Source organism: Protopterus annectens, chromosome 1.part1 (genome assembly GCF_019279795.1).
Source record: "Protopterus annectens isolate FY-2018-M chromosome 1.part1, PAN1.0, whole genome shotgun sequence".
In the NCBI taxonomy this organism is placed as follows: Eukaryota; Metazoa; Chordata; order Ceratodontiformes; family Protopteridae; genus Protopterus; species Protopterus annectens.
Window position 1 is genome coordinate 122,738,480 of NC_056726.1, and position 15,138 is coordinate 122,753,617.

The window sequence follows — 15,138 nt, forward strand, 5'->3', positions numbered from 1 at the left end:
CTACATTTAGCACTCTACTCTTGCCTGGGACAGCACTGTCAACAGTAGTACCACCATGATACACTGCATGCCAGTGTGAAGGCACATACCCTGGACTACTATCCCTGTATGTAACACATTCACATGTTTAACAGTGCTGTACAGGCCTCATATACTTTTGTGTCCCAGACATGACACTCCTTGCTACTGTAATAGGTCCATAGGTACGTACTAGGCTATTGGTCCTAGGGCCTATATAAGCCTAGCCAAACAGTACCCTGACTTTCGCCACCCAAGGAAATTATTTTTCTGTGCCCCTGTTGAGTAGAGCCACAGAAGTGATCTCTGGGATGAATTTCCTATCTCCCATCCAATCATCAAGATTTTTCTTGAAGAGTGCTAATGAGGAGCTTTGTTTGATATAGATAGGTACTTTGTTCCAGAGTATGAGAAATCTCTGGGACAGGAATCTTTGCCTCCAGCATGTTGTTTATTGTGGTGACAAGGTTTAGGTTCCTAGAGTGTGTAGCTTGGAGGGATTGGGATTTCTTTAAGTGGAGCATGTCCAACAGCTCTGGGTTTGACATAGCTTTGTATTTTAGGCAGAGATCACCTCTGAGTAGGCTATGCGACAGAGTAAAGCTGGAGTTTTTTGAGACAGTCTGCATAGGTCATCTGTTTGAGGCCAGTAATCCTCTTTGTGAGGGATTTCTTTGGCCTTTCCAGTTGTTGTAGATGTCTTGTGAGGTACATACCAAAAGGGACGTTGTACTCTATAATGGGTCTAATGAGTGACAAGTAGAGGGGAACAATGACCTCATTTTTCCTGGATGAGAAACCTTTTGTGATGAGGTGTGCCACTTAGAAGGTTTTCCTGACTACTGTGGCAATGTGATTATCAAAGGAGAGACTACTGTCCACCTGTGTCCCAAGGTCTATTATCACACTTTCAGTGTTAAGTAGACTACCGCCTATGTGGTAGTTCATGGGTACAAAGATTTTTACCAAAAGAGATGACAATGCACTTTTTGGCATTGAGTTTGAGGCCATGGCTTTGACACCTGGCATCTGTCTCAGTGAGGCCTTTTTGTAGGATGTCCACATCATTAGGAGTTTTGATTATGGCTCCTAGTTTGCAGTCATCTGCAAACTTCATTAGCCAAAGTCCTTCTGTGTTAGCCTGTACTTCAGAGAAGTCGATACCAAACAGGAGAGGACCCAGGACTGAACCCTGTGGTACTCCACTTGTCACTGGTCTGAAGTTGGATCTGGAGTCTGCTACTTTCACAGTGTGGGTTCTGTCAGTGAACCAGTTGGCAATGCTTCTTTTGACATAGGGATTTATACCTAGTTTAGTGAGTTTATCTATAATTCCAGAGTGGGGGTGGTGTCAAAAGCCTTGGTGAGATCTAGATAGGCTGTGTGAACCACCTTACCTTCATCTACAGCTGTGGTGACTACTTCAAAGAAGTCTATCAGGTTTAGGATACATGATCTGCCTTTTACAAACTCGAACTGGGTAGGGTCCAGAGTTTGGAGATTACTAATGTCATTGTTTATAAGTTTCATGATGATATGTTCCATAGCTTTGCAGACCAGGCTCATCAGGCTAATGGGGTGGTAGTTCCCGGGGTCCATGGTGGCTCTCCCTTTGTGGAATGGGTATGTGTAATGACAGCACATAGGCACATGTATTGTACATGGCATTACATACACTTATTACAGATGTCATTACCCTGCTATGTTATCAGACTGGGTGGGGTGAACTGGTCACCAGGGCTAAGCCATGCTTAGCAGTTATCAACATTGCTCCAATATAACAGCTAAGCCGATTTGCGCACTGGTAAGTGAAGCCTACACTGTGTAGGCCCCTGTACATTTACCCATAATTTGGCGCTTACCGTCGTGCAAACCCACACAAACATGCTTACAGCTGCTCAAAACTGCCTTAACCACTCTGTATCTGCCAGCCCTTGTTCTGCCCAGCAACAGAATGAACAGCCCTTTCAGGTCCTGAACCTAGCACCCTGTACACTAAAGTCACAACACTTAACCACTACACCATGACCACTGTGAAGACAGTTGTTTTTCCAATATATCTGTCAATACACATATTGATTAGTACTGAACAATTGCCTGTAATTCCACAATTGTGTAGTGCTTGTTATTAATATGCCTGTTGCATCACATATGTTGTTTTATCATAATGTACACATATCAGATACATACAGTGAGATACATCTGGGAGGGTATACACAACCGTGAGGTTTACATATGACAGGAATATGGATATATACATATAGTATTTTGATCTATGTCTACATGTACATACACATGTATATTCATACTTATGTCTGTATACACATCTGTATAGTGCATCATATATATAGCCATGTGTAGATCTGTTTGTGTATATATATATATATATATATATATATATATATATATATATATATACATATATATATATATATATATATATATATATATATACATATATATAGTCACATTTGATAGCACCACAGGTGTTGTAGGCATCCAGTGGGGAACATAGTGAAGGCACACTGTCTGCATGTACATGCGTATTGTACTGATGGACAGGGTGCCATGCCTTCTGTAGTCCAATGCAATCACACCATGGTTACTATCTGTGTGCAATATGCAGAGTACTACCAACATAGCAGTTGTTGCCTAGGCAAGTGTGTTTGTGCATGAGACATGGGTTGAGAGTGTTCTCTGTGTCATACAGGGGTTGCTAACTTTGTTCACCAGGCCTTGATGTCACATGTAGTGGTATGGATTGCCACCCCAGCGTCTCGGCTATTTCGCATCTGTTATCCTTGTAAGGTGGACATTGTGACATATAATAGGGACACCATATAAGAAATTTGCAAAACTCACTCCATAATGAGTCCAGTTGTTAGAAACTCACAGCCACCTCCACACAGGACATGAATGAGAAACACAGACACACACACACTTGCCATGTCTGGGATTAGATCTCCTACCTAACTAATTTATTACACTACAACATTACGCAGTTATAGGACACACCACAGAGATTGCTGGAGTACTCCTTCCCAAAGGTGTATTTCACTGGGTATGACATTAGCAGGCTTGCCAAAGTAGAACATTTAAATTGTAGTGAGTGTGACTAGCCTAAAATGCATTGCCCCCTACAAAGACAAAGAAGCTCACACACAAACATCCACATTTGCCATTTTTAGGAATGGAACCCCTACCAAAGTGCTATATCACACTAAAGCATTACGCTTTTATAGGATGCACCACAGAGATTACTGGACTACTTTTTTCCCAAAGTTGCCACATCCAGGATTAGAACTCCTACTTAACTAGTTAGGCACGTTACAGCATTACACAGTTATAGGATGTGCCATGGAGATTACTATGCAACTACTTTCCCAAAGGTGTATTTCACAGTGAATGGCATCAGCAGGCTTGCCAAAGTAGGGCATTTGAATTGTAATGAGTGTGACTAGCCTAAAAAGCATTGCTCCCTACACAGACAAAGAAACACACACACACAGACATCCACACTTTCCATGTGTGGGAATAGAACCCCTACCAGGGTACTATTTTACACTACAACACTACACTGTGATAGGATGCACCACAGAGACTACTGGGCTGCTTTTTTTCCAAAGGTGTATTTCACAGTGAATGACATCAGCAGGCTTGCCGAAGTAGGGAATTTGAATTGTAGTGAGTGTGACTAGCCTAAAAAGCACTGCCTCTGACACAGACTGAGACACACAGACACAGTTGCCATATCTGGGATTAGAATACCTACCTAACTAGTTTATTACACTACAGCATTATGCAGTTATAGGACACACCACAGAGATTATTGGGCTACTTTTTTCCCAAAGATATGTTACGCAGTGAATGACATCAGCCACCTTGTCAAAGTAGGCCATTTGAATTGTAGTAAATGTGACTAGCCTATAAAGCATTGCTCCCTACACAGACAGAGACACACACACACACACACACACACACACACACACACACACACACACACACACACACACACACACACACATAGTTGCCATGTCTGGAATTAGAACTCCTACCTAGCTAGTTTATCATACTACAGCATTACACAGTGTTAGGACACGCCACAGAGGTTTCTGGGCTATTCCATTCCCAAAGGTGTATTTCAAATTGGATGACATCAGCAGGCTTGTCATAGTAGGATTATGGGGAGGGCAGTGTGTGCGCATGGGCCATAACCCATTCATGTAGAAGTTGACACATGACACGCAGGCACATGCAGGTTTATATTCCACAGGTACGTGTATACAACTACTAGATGACTACTGCCTTGTACAGTTATGTTGCACTGATAGCACTTGCACCAAAGAGTCTGCACTGCTGACAAATCCCAGTGGCTAATTTCTACAGTGAGTGACATTTACACATCATGTGGTTGTAGCCATTTGGCTGTGTGGTGGGTAGGATAGGCCTCATGATGGAAGGCTCTTTCTCACTGTCACTCTCTTCCACACATCTATGCATGTCTACTTTTGGCATATTATAGTATGTTGTCCTCGGATATATGTCTGTATTCCTATCCAATGTGTGTGCAAAGCATGACTGGTGCATACTGAGGAGTGTATGCACTAACATCTGCAACTGTGAGATATGTATAGCCCACTGTTGTTTGCAGACATGGGATTCATTTGTTTAAGTGTGTGAGCATGCCCAGTATGACCTTTCAGTATGTTGTCTGACATTGCCTTCATTTCTCGGTGTGTGAGAGCATGCCCAGTATGCCCTTCTGTATTGAATGTGTGGATCCATTCCAGGTAGTTTGTACTCCAGTGCAGACCTTTGTGCTCTACACCTACAGGTAGCAAACTGTTTCTGCAGGATATCTGTAGATCAGTTGGCAATATGGGTCAAACTGTGCAAGGGATAGTGTGTACTGTAGGTGATTGTGTCTGTGCTGCTTCTGCTACATGGTACTGGTGTTAGCAGAGATATTCAGACATGTGTACTGTTATACACTGTGATGTTTCATGTCCTCAAGTACTGTCAGGTGGACATTCTTGCTCACAGTGATGTCATGGGGAATAACAGTGAATGCAGCTGTGTCCAGTATTGTGGGCAAATGCCTACATATTCATGGAAAGTTATTTCATTCTGGTGGGGGAGCTGCAGACACTTGCTGCTGGGTCTGTGTATCCAGTTCAACACCTTGGTACAGTGCTGGCAGAGGATCCCATACTTGTGCATCCATCAACATGACAGTATGGACTTATCTTGCTGTGGCAATAACTCACAGCTGTACAGATTCACACAGGTTATCCAGAGGCAGGGTTCATAAGTCAGGACATTACCCCTATTGTGGTGTATAGGCAGGTTTGTAGCCACCCATGTATGTGTTTGCAGCCAGGGATAGTATGTGTACACGGCTGTGTTGGACATTGCACGTTCCATGCTGCCCATGCTCCCACCCCCCTCTATTATTCTATCCTCTTCCATACATTATGCATATATTCTCTGATACTTTCTCTAAGGTTATCACCTCATCACAGCTGTGTTTTCGTGTTGGTCCACAGTTCATGCAGTGGGACATGGTGGACTTGTTACTGTGGTTTTTCCACATGGCCTTGTATATGGCTTATGTGGAGTGTATTATGTTGTTATTTGGGTGTCCATGACATAACATGTATTGGCAGTATATGTGAGACACAGGCCTTTGGCAGAGGCCTGTAGGCCATTTGGTGATGATGCAGCCCAGCTGTGGCAGGCCATTGCATTCTGTTGGTCCTACAGTCCCAGACCACCATACAGTATATTCATTGAGGTAACAGGGTAGGTGTGCTAGGTGTTAATGCCAATACTTTCTATCAGTATTGATCAGGTTGTGTGGATGCTGGCAGGGTGCTTTTTACAGCTAGGGATGCACCTGTATGAGACACCTGTACTGCATGCTGCATTCTTTCGCTATTGCCATACACAGGTGGGGGTCATATTGTACCCATTCCCAACTGCAGGGATATGAGCAGAGAGGTACCTTTGGTTGGTGTTTGGGTGAGCTGGGTGCATGTGTGCTATGTACACTACTTGCATCTGACTCACTCATATGCATGGGGCATTCCAGTTATGCTGGCTTGTGCAGGTATATCATGTGTTTCCCCAATACATCAGTCCTATCACCTTTGTGATCTGCAAGTGCTTGGCCAGACAACACCCGTATTCCCTACTACAGCCCCAGATAATGTGATGCATACCTGTATGTACAATTCCAAGGGTGTGTCCATTTCATGGTTACATATTATATACTGTATGTCTGGGGTATTTTTCCCTGTGAACTGCTTGTATATCTATCCCAAGAGCCATGCCATGTCCATCTTTCAGATAGTGACACATATTATCACTATACATTTACAATGGCTTACTGCTAGCATGTATTATACTGGGAAGCATTGTCTTTGGCATGGCAGTTGTGAGGACTTGGCCCTGTCATTTGCAGTAGTGGGCAATGGCCACCATGTAAAACCTCAACATGCATACATACTGACCACTCTCACACAATGTGAAACACACACTGACCTAACACACAAATACCTGCATATTGTACAAATTCTACAATCTATCCTGATACCTTGGCGACTTCTGGGCATCTGTGCTCCACTGGTATTATACCACACATACATGTTACTACATGTCTACATTGGATTACGGGGGCACACATGACTGTTACTACATTTCTACATAGGATTTGGGGGGGACACATGAATGTTACAATGTGTGTACATCGGATTGGGGGACATACCAGACCGTTTCTATTTTTCTACATAGGATTGGGGAGGCACACCTGACTGTTACTACCTATCTACATAGGACTTGGGGGGCACACTTGACTGTTTATACATTGCTACACAGGACTGGGGGGCACAATGACTGTTATTACATTTCTACATAGGATTGGGGGGGACACACCTTACTGTTACTACATGTCTACATAGGATTGGGGGCACATCTGACTGTTGCTACATGTCTACATATGATTTGGGGACACACACCTGACTGTTTCTACATTGCTACACAGGCTTTGGGGGCTTACCTGACACTTGTACACATTTGCTATGACTGGACTGGTATGTAAGGTACACCATTTTATTCTGTTTTCTAACGTATCATGCTGACTAGAGGCATATCAGTGTATTACAGGTCTTAGGTTTGATTGACCTACATATTAGTTTCTGACTTCCTACCCATCAGAACTAATATCCCACTGCTTGACCTAATGTAGTCTGTCTGTGTAGGCCTGGTGGAGGAGGTTACCCATAGGCATCATTCAGAGGCCTTAGCATAGCCTTTGTTTGTGTTTGTCTACACCTGTCCTGCTGGTTTAGACTGTTTTGTGGTATGTGAACCTCCCTGACTGGCATATGTTTGTCATATGGACACCCATGTGGCCCAGCACATTTCCTGCAGTGGGTTTTGTCACCATGTGTAGTACTGGCTACTATGGTGACAACAGTATTTTTTACAGATCTCATGCTGCCACTATAGGTGTCTACTATCTGCTGGCATCCCTTTCAGCCACCCGATTCCCTTGCATGCTCACATCCATACCATAGATACAAGTAACAACACATACTACTCCATTCGGCAGTTGATAAGGAGAGTGACTTACCTTGTGGGTGTGCCAGTATTGAGGATGATGCTGGAGGGCTGCCTATGTCCGATGCACATAGTACACTCCCTGCACATGGTTGAGCACAGGTAGTGTCATGTTTGGCATCCCTTTTACTGTATGTGTGAGGCAGAGAGAGGTATCATTCCTTGAGTCCCTCCTGTGTCAGTGTATGTGCTATGCGTTGCCTCTTTGCCAAGGCCAGGGCATACTGGGCACACCACCTTCTGCCTACTGGGGCAGGCTCAGGTTGTTGTTCCTCTGAGTCACTCTATGCCTGTGCAGGCCTTGACAATGGTGGGGTGGCTGTGTGGCCCTGCCCCATGCTATTCCTGCTGCAGCTGTTTCCACAGGATCATATTGTGTAGCATGGCACATACGATTACAATTTGAGTGCATGTTGCTGGTGAGTACTGCAAGGCTCCAACGGATGTGTCCAGGCACCAAAACCTTGACTTGAGCATCCCAAACACATGCTCTACTATAATTCTGGTCTGTGTGTGTGCCTCATTGTGGAGTTCTTGTTCGGGTGTGTGTGCATTTCTGATGGGTGTCATCAGCCACGGCTCCAGTGCATATTCAGCATCCCCCACTAGGTGACCGTCAGGGATGTCCCCATTGGCAAATCTCTGGTACAGCTGCATCAGATGCCAGATGGGGGAATTGTGATAGCTTCCAGGGCAGCCAGCACACATATTCATTATTATGCCCTGGGCATTGCACACGACCTGGCAGCTGATGGAGGGGAAGCCCTTGCGGCTGATGTAGACCGTACCACCCTCACTGAGTGGTGCTTTCATGCATATGTGCATGCAGTCTATAGCACACACTACCTCAGAGTATTCTGCTATTTGTTGTAAGAGACACATATTGCTGGCCAATGCCTCACGGGTGTTGGGGAAATATACGTGCTCACTGGCATGTGCAGACATGGCATCCAGGAACTGGTTGAGTACCCTGGATGCTGATGCCTGTGAAATCCCCATGATATCTCCAGTTGGCCTTTGGAAGGTACCTGTAGCTAGTATTCTTAGGCCTCCACATACCTTTGTATCCACTGGGATGGGTTCCCCTCTGTTAGTTCTTTGTGTGAGGCGTGGCCGGCACAGCTCAACAATTTGCTGTAGGAGGTCCCTCTCAACCTATAGTGCTCCACTATCTCTAGCTCATGTAGCCCCTGGTAGGTTACCCTGGGTCTGTACACTCATCTCCATCTCCTCACTGTGGGTTGGCCAACAGCATTCTCAATCTTACCACCCTCAGCCTCTTTCACATGCTGTTGTATGATAGTTATTGCAGCTCCTATCATTTTGTTGGTTTTTGTTTGTTACAATCCCCCTGCTTGTATACACCGGTGGTGTAGAGTATGTTGGAAAACTAGAGGGAAAGGTGTTTGCATAGTTTATAGTAGTGTTCTGGGCTGTGCTGGGCTGCTGACTGTGTAATTGGCTGATTCTGATACATTTCACCTGCCAGCTATGCTAGTTCTCCTTGATTACCTTCCTACTACTGTTTTCCCTTCCCATTGCCTTTCTGTTTAAGCCCAGGGGTGCACTGCACAAACACATTGCTCAGATGTGCACAGATCTGGTATTTCCTAGTTTACTTTTCTTTTTTCTTTAAAACCTAGTATGTGGCGCGCACACCCACTTAGGAAATGTAAAGAGTGCTAGGCAGCCTCAGACACACCCCCTTGCTTAGCTCTGCTAAGCTAAGGGCAAACCTGAGCCACAGGGCTCCAATCTACTTACAGTATGCCTGACACACCATCATATGATGTCAGCTAACTCCTATGCTTGCATCCATCTATTCCTGCTCATACCCTGTTTGTGCTGACTAGCATGCAGGGGAGATCTGGGATTCAGTATCATTCCCCTCATTTGCAAAGGATCGCATGCTGACGCATAGTTACAGGTCCCACACTAATCCTCCCCCCTTAGCAACCACTATACACTGGCCATGTTGTCTTCTGCCTGCCATTGAGTATAACGGCAAAATAATGATTTTGGTTAGAATGCTTATTTTAGGTTTCTTTTTTTATTTTTCACCAGATCCCATTTGCGCGCAGCTGCCCTATGCTTAAACAGCAGTTTTTTTGATTTTTTTATTATTGCAACTGTTTTCCATGCCAGTGGTCTTATATTTAGCCATTGGCATGCTTTCTACATAATATCCACCCTTTATTTGGAGCTATCATGGCTCCGTTCTGTAGTTTGCAGATGTGTACTCGGTTACTGGCCGAGTACATTTCTGCAGATTACACTAGTCCTGCACGGCTGGCTTCCTGGATTGCAAATTTACCTCATTTGCATGGATTTCACCTGCAAATGGAGGTAATTTCCATACAGGGGCTGAGTACGTGCAGGACTAGTGCAGGGGCGCTCGTGCAGGGCTTGCTGAATCCAGTGGATTATTAAAGAAAAGTAAGCAATTTTTTTCTTAAATAATTGCATTGTATAAGAAAAATAACCCACTTGTGGTTGTGGGTATATCAGGACTTACCCATTATTGGCTTTGTTTAATCACTTGGGCTTCGGCCTCATGATCAACCCACTCCAACCATGAGTAAATCCTGATATACCCACAGCTACGAGTGGGTTATTGCTTAAGTATCACCTCTATATTATTTCTATATTATAATCTGCTGGAACTTGCTTGACTATTTTAGCTGTTATTGAAGCATGGTTATTGGGCAGACTGTCACTTGAAAATAACAGCAAAAGTCTCTAAAACAGCTATTAACTTAATTGCATTTTGGTGATACACAAGTTTAACTATACTGCAGATACACTCAAGCAAACTTACAGAACAATTAGTATGCATTCAGAGGTAGTAATTTAAAAAAAGAACATTCCCCCAGATTTACTAATCTTCCATGCAGGACTAGCTTAGTCCTGTATGGAAGTGACTGTTGAGGAGCAGGATGGCAGCTCGCCATGCATGTTAATGATGTGCACTGCCCGAGCTCTTAGGCTTACATGGAGCGTGTAAGAGTGTAGGGGACATGTCTGAAAGTAGAGCTCTCAGAATAAACACACCCCGGCAATGTAGAACAGCAGAAAGGGGAATGCAATGAGCGAGACCGATCACAGGTGACCGCATATCCCCACCAACAGTCCCCCTTGTGTATAACATTAATAGAATACAGAAATAAAATAAAGAAACTTTTTTTTAAACATCCAATTACAGCTAATAGTAGGTGCGCCCATCGCTTAGCTAAGGTTAAAGCAGCTTAAAAGGCTGAAGAGCATAACAAGGAATATATATGTAAATAAATCAGTAGAGCAATAGTGTAGTGGGCAGAGCCTTCGCCTTATGAACAGACATTCCCAGTTCAAGTCCCACTGCAGTACATTCAATTTTAAATGGCAAAGCACATTATGACCAATATTTTTGTTGCATAACCCACTAAATAACATATATTTATGAATTGGAGTACTGCAGTAAATGCACATGTGAGGTGTCAGTGTCATAATGAATAGGGCACTAGTAAACAGGTCTAAGCACCAATAGCCAGTAATAAGTATATGTATGCACTAGTAAGCGAGTGTAACCCCATTTGTGCGGCAGTAAGCAATGTCTACACTGGCTAAGCAATTCTCAAGCTAACTGTAAGCAGATGTAACAGCGGGTTAGCAGTGCTTACCATCGTGCAAACCTGCTTACAACTGACCAAAAGTGCCTTAATCACTCTGTATACAATGGCCCTTGTTCTGCCCATCAACAAAATAAACAGCCATGCAGGTTTGAACCCAGGACCATATACATCATAATCCCAGTAGTCATCCACCACGCCATTACAGAAGTACAGAAAAAAAGAGGTAGTGGCAAACAAGTCCTCACCATAGTATAACCAAACTGAACCTGTGAAAGGCATCAGTATACAGTCATATGTGTCATAACCCACTGCATAACATAAATATGTGAAATGGAGTACAGCAGTAAGCCTAGAAGTGAGGTGTAATTGTAATAGAGTGTTGAAGTTCCCAGTAAAACAAAAGGACCACACAGAGTGTATGTACACATCAATCACAGATACCAGGCATACATATAAGGTGTAATGAATAATAACACAATGCCAAAAAGGCATTATAATGAAAGTATAATGTAAGCAATGCTAAGCATTGCCCAGGCCAGCTTAGGAGGTGTGAGCAATGAGTAGACCAGCTAACTCATTGTGCCCAGTGGTATACTCCTTTAAACAATGCCAACCTTAGGTAAGCAGGTTAGCCCATAGCTTAGCCTTTTCAAAACCAGCCAATCACAGAAAAGTGTGGGAAATCAGCCCTACTTAAACCCAAGAGGCGGGAATATGTTTCATAACTGGTTGTAGCTTGCACTTGCAGGCACTATGGCAGTAAGGGGAGAAGGAGTGCGCTTCTGGGTGCAGCGCTGGTGCATCCAGGAGTCCAAGGTCATGGTAGAACTCCTAGTTAAAGACCATGCACAGGGACTGGTGCAGGACCAGTGCCAGGGCTCTCAGTATAAGGCAGAGGCCTGTGACCGACTCGCTCGTGACCCCACCAGTGCCACTGGCATACCTCAAACTGGTGAGCAGGTCAGGCACCACTATGCTGACCTTAAGTGGCAGAAAGTGGACCTCTTGGAGGAGTGGCTCCAGGAGGCTAGAGCATCAGGGGATGTGCCAGACATGTGTAAGTATCACCCCAGTATGTGTGTAATAATTGCCAGCTCAGGTATATCATGGGTAGGTATGGCTAAATATTCCTCTTATGTCCCACACAGCTGCAACGGAGCGGCCATGAACCAGGAGGCCCACATCAGCCGCCTGGCGAGGTTGCAATGCGAGACAGGTCAGTAATAATCATGCTTTTACTGTCATAGGAAATAAAAATAAAAGTAGTAGCAAATTAATTGCTAGTATAAAACCTGTATTGTTCAAGGCAAGTACTGCATACACTAGAGAATATGGCAGGAAGAGTCTCATATTGTTTGTATATCAATAAAAATGTAATATCCTGACAAAACAGGTCTGACTGCTGGACTGCATGTGTATATTCTGGTTTCACATGGTAATGTAGATTTGCAATTATGTAATAGTACTGTTGTATTAAGCACTGTTACCCACACCATGCACCATAAATTGAATGTGTAGGAATTCCTGTATATGACAGGTGAAATCCCCAAAGGCCATTTAGTACAACTGAGAGGCAGATAGACAGTAAACAGGGAAAATGCAGACAACAAAAAACAAATAGCACATACAACTGAGATGCGAACTATTGATTATTTATCACACACAGCCACAGTTCGAATCCTGCCAATGGTAGTAGTCTGCATACAGAATCATACTCCACAATTGTACAGATATATCCTGAATGTCTATTAAAGTGGCCCATATCTATTGCCTATCAATCTGTCCTGCTGGGAAATCAGTGGGATGATCTCAGATGTATAGGCAGCAAACAGGAAATACAACTAATTGACACACATCTATGACAACAAACCTGGCACACTAGCAACTCTCCAATACCTCATGTGACTAAGAAGCCACATATGTCCCATTTACACTCCAGCTTGTTAAGCTGTGGTCAGAGAGTGAGTGCACAGTAACAGAGTGAGATGTATGTGCATAATAGTAATATGGAACCTGGTACTGTGTGTGGGAACATTCAGGTAGTGCTAATAAACATTTCTTCCACAGGTCTGTCAGATACCAACACTGTGCCCAGAAATACAAGAATGATATACAGTTGCTCTGAATAATGAGGTATTACACATCACTGTCACCGACACTGTCCTACAACATATAACTGTCTCGGAAATCTGTATAAGAGTGTTGTTATACAAGGTCAGAATTCATAAGCACAGGGGATTAATAAGACAGAAAGCAGACTGGAGATATACAGCAATATCGATATAGCAGACACAACTGTGATGGACAGTGTTTAAGTTGTAGCAGACACAGCCATGATCTGAATTCTGGGAGTGAAATTAGACTGCATACAGATTCATACCCCACAACTGTACACATAAGGCCAGAATGTCCAGTATATGTGCCCATATCTTCTGCCTGTCACCCTGTCCCCCTGGTAAGTCTGTGGGATGATCCCAGATGTGTAGCCAGCAAACAGGGAATACAAGTGATTGCCAACCATCATGAGAACACACCTGTCACTGTAGCAACCCCAAAAACTGTTAGGAGAGTAATATTTCAAGTATTTCCTATCTACAGTCCCATGTTGTCAAGCTGTGACCAGAGTGTGTACAGTAACAGAGTGAGATGCATATGCATAATACTAATGTGTAATCTTGAACTTTGTGTGGCAACTGTCAGGTAGTGCTAACAAACATTGCTCCCACAGGTACGATGGATATGAACACTGTGCTGAGAAATACAGACCAATATAACCTGTACTGGTACTATCCACCCTGGTGTTGTAGGGGATTGTGAGTGTTGCAGTTTCTCTGAATAATAAAGTATCACTGGTCACTGTCATCCACACTGTGCTACATAATATAACTGTGTAGGAAAGCATGTATATGTGTGTGTCAGGTCATTAAAGGGAGAAGAGGGCAATATTCTAGATATGTCCAGGCACACAAGCATGTGGTTAGTACATGGCCAGAGTCTGTGCAGAAAGAGTTGGATAGCATAGTGCAAAACATCAACCTGGAATCCGGGCGTATGTGTACAAACAGTTAGTCAGTGTTACCAAACATCCCCTCCACAGGTATACCAGGTAAGAGGTGTATACTGCAGGTAAAACTGGTTCATGTGTAATGATGACAGCCATATCACTGTCCACAATAAGGCTATAGCGTAGTGTAGTAAGACTTGTAAGTTACAGATAAAAGCACTGACTAGGAAAGTTATGTGGACTACAGGAATATACCACTTGTTAATTAACACCCCCCACCTTATCTCCAACAATAATCAACATACCCAGCCCAACTGCTATGTACTGAATTTGATAATGTCCAGTTGTTTGATAAATATTTTAATGGTTCCCATGCATGTGCCATATTGAATTATTCCAACATTGTTGGCATGGTGCCATCAACATACCTGCATGCTGTTCTTATTACCACTGTGGTCCCATATATGCATGTGTTTTGTTTGCTATGCAACTGTTCTGTGTCTGGTGTCTGGGTTAATGGGAATATTTATGCATGCTGTTATACCTAACCCTAGAATTTGTTGACTATTACTAACCCATATATGATGATGAAATCTAAACACTATAGCACACTTGGGAAGGCCGGTCCCAGTGGACCCACCTGTCCTACCTCAGCTGGCTGTGGCACCAGGCAGCAGCATGTCTGGGACCCAACCCCGGACCTCCCTGTCTATTGTTCCTGCACCACCTTCAGGTGGAGCCACATCAGGGGATGGGGCTCACCCCCTCGGGAGTGGGCTCGGACAGGCACCTGTCACCCTTCGCCAGGTTGGGGTCATGGTGCGTAGAGCAATCAACGAGCAGTTTGGTGGTCTTCTCTGCCAGCTCAATGGCCTTGTGTTATGA